This window comes from Micropterus dolomieu, linkage group LG07, assembly GCF_021292245.1.
Source record: "Micropterus dolomieu isolate WLL.071019.BEF.003 ecotype Adirondacks linkage group LG07, ASM2129224v1, whole genome shotgun sequence".
NCBI lineage: Eukaryota > Metazoa > Chordata > Actinopteri > Centrarchiformes > Centrarchidae > Micropterus > Micropterus dolomieu.
The window spans coordinates 20,324,703-20,336,327 of NC_060156.1; the positions used below are offsets into that span (position 1 = coordinate 20,324,703).

The 11,625-nt window shown below is 37.4% G+C and overlaps 1 long non-coding RNA gene across 2 annotated transcripts in view; it reads right to left on the reverse strand.

The window, feature by feature from the left end:
- The window catches only part of LOC123973375, a 40,301-nt gene extending 28,678 nt beyond the window's left edge, over positions 1–11,623 (reverse strand). The window contains exons 1-3 of one of the 2 annotated variants that reach the window (XR_006825608.1): positions 11,424–11,623; positions 10,451–10,579; positions 8,463–9,907 (exon numbers count right to left, since the gene is read on the reverse strand). This is a non-coding gene — a long non-coding RNA (uncharacterized LOC123973375). Of the gene's footprint in view, positions 1–8,462; positions 9,908–10,450; positions 10,580–11,423 lie in introns of those variants that run through there. The other variant, XR_006825609.1, reaches the window with a different exon arrangement.
- Positions 11,624–11,625: the final 2 nt, after the last annotated feature.

The window sequence follows — 11,625 nt, forward strand, 5'->3', positions numbered from 1 at the left end:
CAGTATATAGATAGAAATGTCTCATTCTAAGGTGTTAAAAATCTAACTGTTCATTATGTAAGGTCTTTATACACCACTGAAAACAGAGTTATGGATCTTGTATTGCATTTCTGTCGATAGATCCTCCTAAATATTACACACTGAAACTTTAAATTCCTTATAACAATGTGCTGTAACACAAAATAGCAAACACAACATCTTTCTGTGACCTCTGTGTATATACTTTATCTTTAATTCTTCTTATCTTTATGTTTTTTATAATTACCTTTGCTCCAAAATTATGATTAAAGTTAGGTTTTTGTCCAATGTTGTTCATTTCAATTACGCTCTTACTATGTCTCCGTTACTGTAAAAATTCTTTCTAGACCACATTCACAACCCTTTACCTTTTGCACAAGCTCCTTAAGAACAGGAGAACCAGGCTTTTTCACACTAACAAAAATTATATTCATGGATGGGGAGGGGGGAGAAACTATTTGGATGTTTATTATACTTTAAAATGAAGTGATCCGCATTTCGCTGCCTGCGAGGTAATTAATGTGGGGAAATCTTGAATTAAAGATGTAAATCCTGACACTTTGGCAGGGGGGCCGGTAAGGGACAGTGGTCTCCAAGGTCTAGATTATTCTTAGCGTATACCAATTAACACCATGTATCTTCTTTTATGTTCACTTCAATTAAGAACCTTTACAATTTTTAAGTTCTTTTCTTCTCAGTAGTTAGAGAATGTCAGAGAGACTGATCAAAGGCATTAGCTGCCGTCCGCGCACCATAGGTAATGCTGCTTTGCATAAAGAAATCTGCATATTGCTAAGAAGGTTTTCATTTCATTTTGCATGAATTACAGAGCCAGAGATGCAGCACCAGATCGAGATGTGGAAGTGTGGACGCACACAAGATAAAGCATTGAGCACTGAATCATCAAACTTTTTTAAATCTGGGAGGATTTTGATTTTAGCATCATGGTGACAGTATCAACATGAAACAGGCTAAGACCAGTTGAATGAATAAATCAGATTTTTTTGTTATTTTCCTGTTGTTGTTCCAGCCGTTGGGATTGTTAAGGAGAGATCAGGGTTATGCAAGGCTTCTGTTACAAGCTGTCGCTCACTATTAAGAGTGTTAGTAATGTTAAAGAGTGAGCGCAGCAATGTTAGCACCCAATAACTCCAGCTCCTGAACTAATCACACCCTGATTTATGTGGGTGTTGGTACAACTACCTTACAAAGCTTTGCTTGTTTTCTAAAGCACCATCTTTTAATAGGTCTGCAAATCAGACTGGGTCTAATAGCCTTTTCCTCTAGTCCACTGCTTTTCGCATTTGTTTTTCAGCTCTTTCGTCCTTCTTTCTTTGCATTTCCTATTTTTTAGCCTCAGTTGCTTCTATCGTCAGAGGTGAGTCAGATGCAATCACATAATACATCCTGCACTTTTAAATAATTCAAAGTGACTTGTTTTATGTGCTTGTGTGTGAGTGCATTTGCATATTTGAATGTGTGTGCCTGTATCTGTATGTACATGTATTTGTCCACCTCTGCACAGCCAGTGTTGAAACTCTTTATACCACAGCGAATAGATGCGGGAAAAACAAACAAACAACCTGTTTGTTCGTGATAATCACTGCTACTTAATTCCATTACATTGTCAGCTACCAATAAATCAATGAGCAAATGAACTGACCGGCTATGAGGAATAGCCATTCAGTGAGCGTCTATATTGTTCTATTGATGTTCCACCAACGGTCGTCCTGGAGATATTGAATGCTCTTAAGCGAAGTGCTGACATCATAATAAAAGGCCACCACGAACTGACCGGCTGTGCGGTTTGGGAGCTTCAGGCTAAAGAGATGGACGGCCTCTAAAGAAGAAGAAGAAAGGCAATCTTCAAAGTCAATACAGCAACCAAGTGCTCTATGTGGTCGCATTTATTGCACATAATGAAACTACAAATAGCCTCTTACAAAAAACATACACAGTGGATGTACTAATATAAAAGTAAGGCATGGAAATGGCACTATAGTCTGAATAATTATATGATAATGATAAATAATGTGTTCAGTGGTTTCGTTTATCACTAATAGTAGCCTTGACTTGTTTTGAAATCTGTCACTTTAAGTGAAGCATTTCCTGATCCACAAGAAACTTTTTTTAATTTGTGGAATATATATTAAAATTGACATTGCATAGAGTTTATTTTTAAATCTACTCAAATGCACTTTCACCTCAGTGAGTGTGCATCTGTACCTGACTTTTCTGATGACTGTATATTTAATCCATTGTTCATGACTTCATAAAAAAATGAAGGGCTGGCAAATTCAAACATCAAAACATTAAGTTGGGCGCACTATGTCTGTGTAGCTGTGTGTTTTCATAACCCAAGTGTCTCAAAGCATTATTAACAAAAATCTTTTGCTCAGCCTTGCATTTCAGGGCAAATAAAAGAAGCATGAAGACGCTGCACTGGTGCTGATACAAAGCATACACAGCACAGACAGCCATCTAGTGTCAGAAAGGAGCAGATGCAGGAATCCAGTAAAAAGGGAAGGCACTTCATTTTAGCCTAGACACTGCGTTTACACCTTTATTTGGTTTTAAGGGCCACAAATTAGGGATGTTTAAGTTAGAGCAGATAAACAGAACAAAATATTAGAATCAACTAAGAGTTATTTGTTGTGTGTCATCATTACTCTCATGCGCTTTTGTACTCTGGAACCAGGCACACAAGGAACACTAATGGTCAGAACTTGTCTTTTCAGCCCACACAAAACACAGCGCACCCTGGTTTAGCCTAATAGCTAGCATGCTGCAAGAGCTTAACCCCTCCCAGGGATACTTGTTTTAAAATAACAAGGCATCGGCTCCTGGAGACTGTATCTACCTCTTTTCCAGGAAACCTTTCTTTGCTATTACCATTTGCCCCTTCTTGCATTACAAATGCAAAAAAGGTGTTTTCGTTAATGTATGCAACCCAAATAAACAAAAATTATAAACAAATGTGTGCTATTGTGTGCATATTGCGAGCATGAATATGTATTTGCTGAGCATTCAAACAAAGACACAAAGGGAGGCCCAACCTGTTGTCAGCTCAGCCCCTTTTTTCCCTGCTGTGAAAACCGTGCTCCCTTAATAATCACACATCATTATGACAATAGATGTTAGGCAAAACACATAAGCCATGCGCAAATCACACAAGAAGACAGAAGCACAAGCAGACAAACACACATAAATACTGTACACCATGCATTTCATCACAGCTTCATAGATTCCTTCACCTCATGTGTGAAGATCTAATTCTATCCTGTTTAAGATCTAAAAAACTTCTGACACATTTTTACAGTTTATCCCCTCGTCCTCCTTGCTCTTTTATAGGTCTCGCCCCCTGTAGTCATGCAGTGCTCCCTCAGACTTATCATCTAATTGCTTTTCATTGATTCTGTCTGATCAGGTGCCTAATGTTCATCCTTTCCCGCCACTGTCTCCAGAGCACTTCTGCCAGTCCTAATCTGGTAAATGTGCATTCTTTTCACTGCTTATAAAACATCCAGACACAAAAACAGCGAGACAGCAGAGGATTGTTTTCATAACGCGTGAAAAGGTTCCATTGAAAAAAACCTCTGCAAAGGGAACATTTGCTTTTGTGTTTATGTGCTCACACATGTAGTTGCATGAAACAGGATATCTCCTGGCCTGTTTTGTGTTCATATTGTAGCTTTAAATGTTTTAAATGCATTGTGGATGGGTTGCAACAGTGAGAGGCTTCATTACCTAAAGACAGAAAGGCAGTCTGTGTGTCTTGGACAAGTGGGAGTACAATAATGAGTCTGTTTATTTTGGAAGACAGACAGTGCGCTCATCTTGTAAGGTGAACCAGATCAAGGATTTGGGACAGAAACCCCAAGCTCCTCCTAAAGATTAAATGATGTCAGCATCAGAAGTTTATGCCAATGTGTGTTGGCAGGCACTGAGGGATAATACAGTTTGTATGACTATCAGCACATAACTCTGAATACATTTTCTTGGGCTTTATTTTTTTGTAATACCCGGAACCTGGACTACAGCCATGAGCCTGTGCACACACACACACACAAAATTCCTCCCGTCTCTGAGGAGCTGTATCACAGCATCGGTTTAATATGCAGGCCAGTTCTTGGTGGTATCAGATCAATGGAGAGTTTCAAATCAGACAGCCGCTGAGATAGACAGAAGAGGCCCATCGTTGGCGCACATTAAGAGAACACTTTCTTTCCCCTCAAGAACACAGTTATTCCTTTTTGATGGAGCCATTGAGTAAGACCCAACTGTCTTGTGATACTCATTAAAAATATTAACTTTAAATGTGGAGAGGGTTTTTTCCCACAAATTGTGGGACTGGGTTACTTTGAAAATAATGGCCTAATTACAGAACTTAATGTATTATTATACTAAACCATCTCTTGAAAGATGTAAAATGGCAACTTTGACTGCTTTCTTTCTGATCCCTGTGCACGTCTTTCACAAAAACAAAGTCTGCTGTTAATATTTCCCCAAATCATTCAAGAGTAACCCTAAGTATCTGGCATTAAGGTACAAAATAGTGAGACATTTCCGTCACTTTTGAAGTGGATGTAAGGAGGCAGAACATGACAATAGAAGTCAAAGCTTTTATGGCTGTATTCAATCATTTCAAAGTGTTTTACCATATAAAACTAAATCATAATCAAGGAACCCTACAGTAGTGCCTAAAAACAACTCACCTACATTCTAGCTTACCTTGTAGTCTAGCGTTGCAAAATCCAAGAACTTGTATGATCTATTTCTCTCCCTTCATGTATACTCTAACCGTTTCATATGGTATAAGGAGACGCTCATCCGTGCTGTTGCCGACTCCCTTCAAGCCTTCCCCTGCCTTTTCCCGTGCATTATTCAGTCTTTTCCTGAAGTAACAGCCGCCCTCTACATGCAGGCACGCCGACCACTAACACACCACACTAATGTGATGTAAAAATGAATGATGAAATTCAAGGAAGCCAAATGAAAGAGAAACTGGTGTGTTTGTGTATGTGTGTGTGTGTGTGTGTGTGTGTGTGTGTGCGCATACGCAAATGCTGGCCCTGGTGTGAGCTTGTGTGTGTGTGTTCAAAGGTGAGGCCTTGGGTGATGGAGGATAGGATTCCCTTACCTCGTATAAGTACAGAGGAGGATAAAAGCCAGCTGTAATGACCTTGGTATAATGAAGGCCTTGCTGATTTCCATGATTTCCTTGCTTTCATGCCACAAACCTACTACTCCATAAGAGGGGCAAGAAGGAAAAAGAGGGAGCTTTGTCTGGCCAAACATTAGTAACCAACAACATTTGCCCAGAATCGAACACTAACTCTTGTTCCCATGTTCAAGTCATTATGTAAACGATTATTATCTTGAGGCAAATTAATAGATGAAACACATTTTTCTTAATGGGCTGGTCCTTTTTTTTAAGGTGACCAATTTACGTGCAATTTCCTTAATTCATGAAGTTATTTAGAAAGTGATGCAATGCTTGTTTCTTTTTATCTTGAAAGCAAAGGCAGCATGTTGTCTAGGGCTGCTCAGTGCAGCTAATATGGCACAACGAAATGAAAGGCTTCAAAAGAGCTTTTCCACTTGGAGCTGATGTAGTGCTGTGGCTGACCTCCAAATATGATTAGACTGCAGTAAACACAACAATAGCAAACAATAAACAACTGGTAATTGGTGTGATCCTCTGTTCCAACAAAATCTTTCTTGATTTGCTATGAATTATGAGCATTAATGTTTCTGCACGCCATGCCCCTCTGAGGATATCAAAAAGCTCCCGCTCCATCTTGATGGGTCTTTCTCATTAAAGGAGAAATGGAGGCCAATGTGGGAAACTGATTTACAGTACATTCATCAGTATAACTGGCATGAACTCACCTCTAATTCCTACTGTCTCTGTGCCTGATATAACATGATTATACTCAAATAAATGCTGTTTATGTGTGTGTGCATGTATCAGAAAGAGAGAGAGACTAGGAAAGGTGTAGCCCTGAAGCATCTCAAGTGAAGTGTGCCCTCTACAGGCAGCTGTTGTACATTCTACACGCGTGCCTATTTGTTGTATGTGTATCAATACTGGTGTGAGGAAAATGTGCAGAATTTGCAAAGCATGTCAAAGTTAAAGTTAAGATTTCTTGAGAAACAACATTTACCATGTCACATACACACAACATATGAGTCTGTCATGTGTTTGTGAAGGCAGCTGTCGTTGACATGCTCACAACCAGGTTTTCCTGCATAAGCTATCCAGCTCCATACATGCTACCTCTTTCATTAATATGTGATGAGAGAGAAAATCTCCAAAGACCCCAAAAGGCAGAGGCATTGTTTCTCTTTTAAAGTCATCTCAGATGGAAGCAGCAAACTTCAGAGCATCAGTGAAGTGTCTAATGAAAGAAGTCTCCTCCTCTGCGGCTCCATTTCGTGCAGCGTATTAGGAATCTAAATGTTGACTGAAGACAGTTTGATTCTCTGTCTATGATTTTCTTAAGGAATAAAAACAGTGTAGCGTGTTTACAGTGTAGCCATGAAAGAGCTATGAGAAGGCTCATCACTACCCGATGCCATTTTGGGAGGCGGAAAGTGAGGTTCATACCACAGTTCATTTGAAAGCCATATCAAACAGAGAATATTTAAGACCAAGATCAAAGCAATTTCTGGTCAAAAATATCATGAGACCAGCTACATTCTTGTAAAATTGTTACTTTATGCTTACAGTTATTTCAACAATGTCTGGTTATTATTGGAAATCAGACACACAGAGAAATATCTACAAATCTATCCTGCCTCTTAACTTCAGAGTAGTAGTGTGCAATGTGCACAGTGGGTAGTGGCAAAGACACCTAAAGTGACATTTGAGGACCATCGCAGTGGCTCAGGTACATCATGTGTATAACATGCAACTGATGTCTGAAAGATTAAAACAGCCTAACAGCCAAACAGCATGTAATCCTTTTGTGCAACAAAGCAGAAAAATCCCTAAAAATAATCTAAAAGTACCTGGGAGGGTGTAATATTGTTAAAAATATTAAATTGCTTTTGGGATATCTTTGTGAGATGATTTTGAAAATAAGTATTAATATTTCTAATAAATTTCAAATGTCTTACATCAGCCTGCTTAAAAACACTTTCTACGCAATTATTCACTAATCACATTTTCAGTTTTACTTACATACCACGGGTGGCGATGGAGCAATGAGACCCAGGTTCGATTCCCACTGTGACCCAGCCACCACTGTGTCCCTGAGCAAGACACTTAACCCCTACTTGCTCCACAGGCGTGCAACCTCTGACATGCATACCAATTGTAAGTCGCTTTGGATAAAAGTGTCAGCTAAATGGAGATCTAATGTAATCACGTCTTTTATGGATAACAGCCAAAGTAAATATTATTTCCAGCTAAAACATTTAAAATTAAGTTAGCATTTTAGTGCAAAGCACAACATGCTGTAAATGAGATCTTTCGCATTGATAAACAACTAGCTTTAAATTGTTTTTGGCCCTAATACTGGATCTCAGTGCAGTTTGGTATCTCTCACAGTTGTATGTTTTGTTCATTCAAAGGAGCTACAGACATTTATTTCTGCACAGTCTGGATAAGAGAAGCAGATGACTGGGGGAAGATGAAAACATCCATATAGCCCTAAATGCTCACTCATGACATGTAAGTTGTTGAGGGGGAGGTAAGGCAATGTCTGCATCAATAATACTTTGACATACATTCACAGTTTGCAGATTTTCAGCACAGATATTATACGTTTCAATTTGATCTTAAAAACAACAGTTAAGGTCATTTGCTGTAGTAGATTACACTGTTTTCCAAAGAACATTTCTTACTGTGTAGGAAATTTGACATGTGCAGTTGGCAAGGAGAACATTGCAGTTTATTGAATAGTTAACAAATTGTTAAAGTGATGAGGTATAAATACACCACAGACTACTTGATATACCCATGTTTTTATATTGTTCCTATCTATGTTTTTGTGTTTTTTTTTAAAGAGGAATAACCCTTCTCTAAATGTACCAAAATGCTTATTCTCTCTAGGCTTCAAATAACCAAAATGTACTTAAAAGTATGAGCAGGTAAAGCATTAATTATCCATAAAACTTCATATTTGAATACAACCTTATAACTATAATCACAACTCAAAGTCTATTCTCCGTTTTTCTGCACTGAAACAACCGCCAACTGCATTTTGTCACATGAAACTATATATTCTCTACAAAGACATAAATCCCCAAATCACCACGCATTTTAAACTAAAATTTAATTTTACAATGATGTAACCTTTTGCTCCAGAACAGATGTCAAACCCTTGTGTGTACTTTTGATCTTTATTCTGTATTTATTTTACTTTTTAGTTTACAAAATTGGGAATAATCTGTTAAAACTTTTAAAATTATGTCAGAATATTTGTAACAGATAACGGAGTTCATTTGTTTGGATGACAAAAATGTAACAACATTAGCTGTATAAAAGTCACTGCTGAACATCAGTTAAAAGATCAATTCAGATAAACATGGCAAAAAGAAGCTGAAACATATGTCACTGTGTTACTTTTATGTCCAACTTAAACAGGCGTTTAATTTGAAAAGTACCTATTAAATAAAACCAAAATTAGAGACAGGCTATTCAAAACATTAAGTTTAGCACCACCAGAATCCCCAGGTTCACTTAAAGATATAAAGGCTTGGACTGGAATCAGAGGATCTGCAACCTTTGCAATGACAACAATCTGGGAGTCGAGTATCACATTTTGTTTGAATGTTAGAGTGTAATAAGTAAAAGGAAAAGTAATTGGCAAAGTACTATTTAAACCATCCATCTATGTTTAAATTAATTTTGTTATTACACTTGGATAAGCCAAATGTTGTAGGTAAATGGTGCCTTCTTGAGGAATGTTGTTTAAGTAATTTATGTTGCTCCTCAAACGAATAAAATACAATACAAGAGAAAATACAAAAATCTCAAATCTGTATCTGAATCTGGAAACAACATTTTTTTAAGAAACAAAGAGAGCAAAGTTGTATCTAAACTTATTCAATATAAAACAAACTTAACCATGGCTTATTGCCTATTCTACTCTGTGCATAGACTACGGTACTGTCCAAATAACTCTCTACAGCACATAGCTACAACACAACACTTTCAACTTTATTTACTCTCCTTATTAGAGAAGATTGCTTATTGCCTACTTCACAGAGCACCCATATAGCATAGCTGACAGCAGTAAGGGAGAGCTGTACGCATGAACTCCTCACTAACACTTTCCTACACTAACCAGCTGTCCCCCTGTGGTTTCAGCCTCGGCCAAACCTTTGAAATGTCCTTCAAGGCATGAAAAAACAACATGCACACTGCTTTGGGTAAAATTCTATTTGTATACTGTAATTACACTTTGAAAAGTTGCAAAGTTTAAAGTTTCAAGACCTTCACTTTTTCTCTTCTCATTTCTGATATTGATTAGGCTCTAAAACGCATGTTTCTAAAACACACTGTTCTAAAGAACAAAGAGGTTTCTCATTACGTGCTGCGCCTCAGACAACTTTGAATGTCTCAGATTTGATTCACTGGTGTTATCAAGGGAAGCAATCAGGAGAATTCAGTCAATAATTTTCATGCAAACACCATTCATTTGCTCTAAAAAAAAAGCTCCCAGCACTTTGAATGTGGTTATTAACAAAATAGAGGATTACGGTGATAGCTTTACCTAATGCCTTTCATGCTGAAAATACAGAGAAACATAACATATCGACAAAGTCCATGTCAGGTCAATTTTAGTAAGTCAACAGAAAACTGTTTGATGGTCTTCATCAAGAATAAACATTTTCATTCTTTGCTTCCAAAATGATCTTCAATGTATGCAATTCCATCCTTCATGTCACATGTCAGTCATAAAGTAAAACAAAATAGAAGCATTAGCAACAAATAATTACATAACAAATTAAACAAAAAAATTGATTGGAAAAAGTAGGAAAAAAGTAAGTTTTCCTCAGAGGTATAATTTGTCATTGCCAAAAGGGACAGATTAGTCTAGACAAAATTTGTTATGTTGCCTGCATCATGAGTATAATTACCCAGGAACACTGAATTCACAGAGACATAGAGTAATAAAGTTGTTGTTTTTGGTCACAATGCTTGTGTAGGGAAAGATAATCCAGGTGAAATTGTTATTGTACCATTATTGCCTGACCTTGTGATCATGAAATCTGTCTCAGTAATTTCCATGTTTCATATTAGCTACTCAAGTGCAACCAAAATGTGTTTCTTCATCTGGTAAATATGCATTAAATTAATAGTTGGTGGGTGAAGCCTGCTTTTTGGAGTTACAGAGTTGGAAAGTCCCATCCTGCTGAAAACAATCCACTCCATTTTTTGCCCCGGGTGACAAATATGGTGCATGTAATTTAAACTGACCTTTCCTTGTGTTGCTTGCCTTCTACACCGGGGATGCAGTGACGGAGCCATGATGTCTGGGACCACTCCTCCCTACAGTAATCAATAACAATGTCCAGCTTCATACACACCAGGTGCTCAGCCCAGCTGCTAGGAGGAGTAAGTGTACAAGGAGAGAAAAGAGAGTGGAATCAGGCACAGATGTGTCATTGTTATTCATGCAAAGACAGTCAGGATCAAATTCAGAAGAGGCTATATTGAACACACAGGACTAGTTTCCTGGAAATGAGTACTGCAATGATGACCAGTTCAAATTTGGATTGTGCATTGCAGAAAACAATCGATCATAAATTAACAAAAATAATGCAGATGATACTTATAAATGCAATTTATGAATATAATTGTGTTAAACAAAGTAAGTATGTCTCAATGCTAAAATCAAGAAGGCCCATCTCTGACTGGTACATGCAGAGGTGTCATGTAACTATCGGTAAGTACATTTAGTGTGCGGTACTTTTCCTTTTATTTCCATGTTCTGCTGCTTTATACTTCTACTCCACTGTAGTTCAGAGGCAAATATTGCACTTTTTACTCCACTACATTTCTCTAATAGCCTACCTCTAGTTATTAGTTGTTGTATAGATTCAGATTAACTATAAAAAATATAATCTACAAATAAATTACGATTTATTATTAGACGTTATGATTTTATTTATCCCTTACTGAAATTCATAACCTACCCACAATTATAGATAGTAAAAAAAGCTGCAACATTAAAGCCATGTACACAATAATGCATCATATATTATTTATATATATTAATATACATGAAATTGGCCATTCTGCATAATGAGTACTTGAGTAGGCTATATTTTGATGTTCTGTTACTTAAAATTGTGAATGCAGGACTTTTACTGTGATATTGGTATTTTTGCTAAAGTGAAAGATCTGAGTTATTCTGCCCCCACTGCTGATAATACAAACCTGCTTTTACCTAAGGAAGATTTCAGATAGAGGACTTGAAATAAACCGCACTATTGCCACTTTTACTTGAGTAAACGCAATGAAAACTTCTTCGATACTGTTCAGTAAACGTGATAATGAAGTGGAGAGATATATTTGTACAATGAAGCGACGAATGAAGCGTTTTTAACAGGTGGGCAGTGAGTACAAGTTTCTGGAGGAGAAACGGTTGG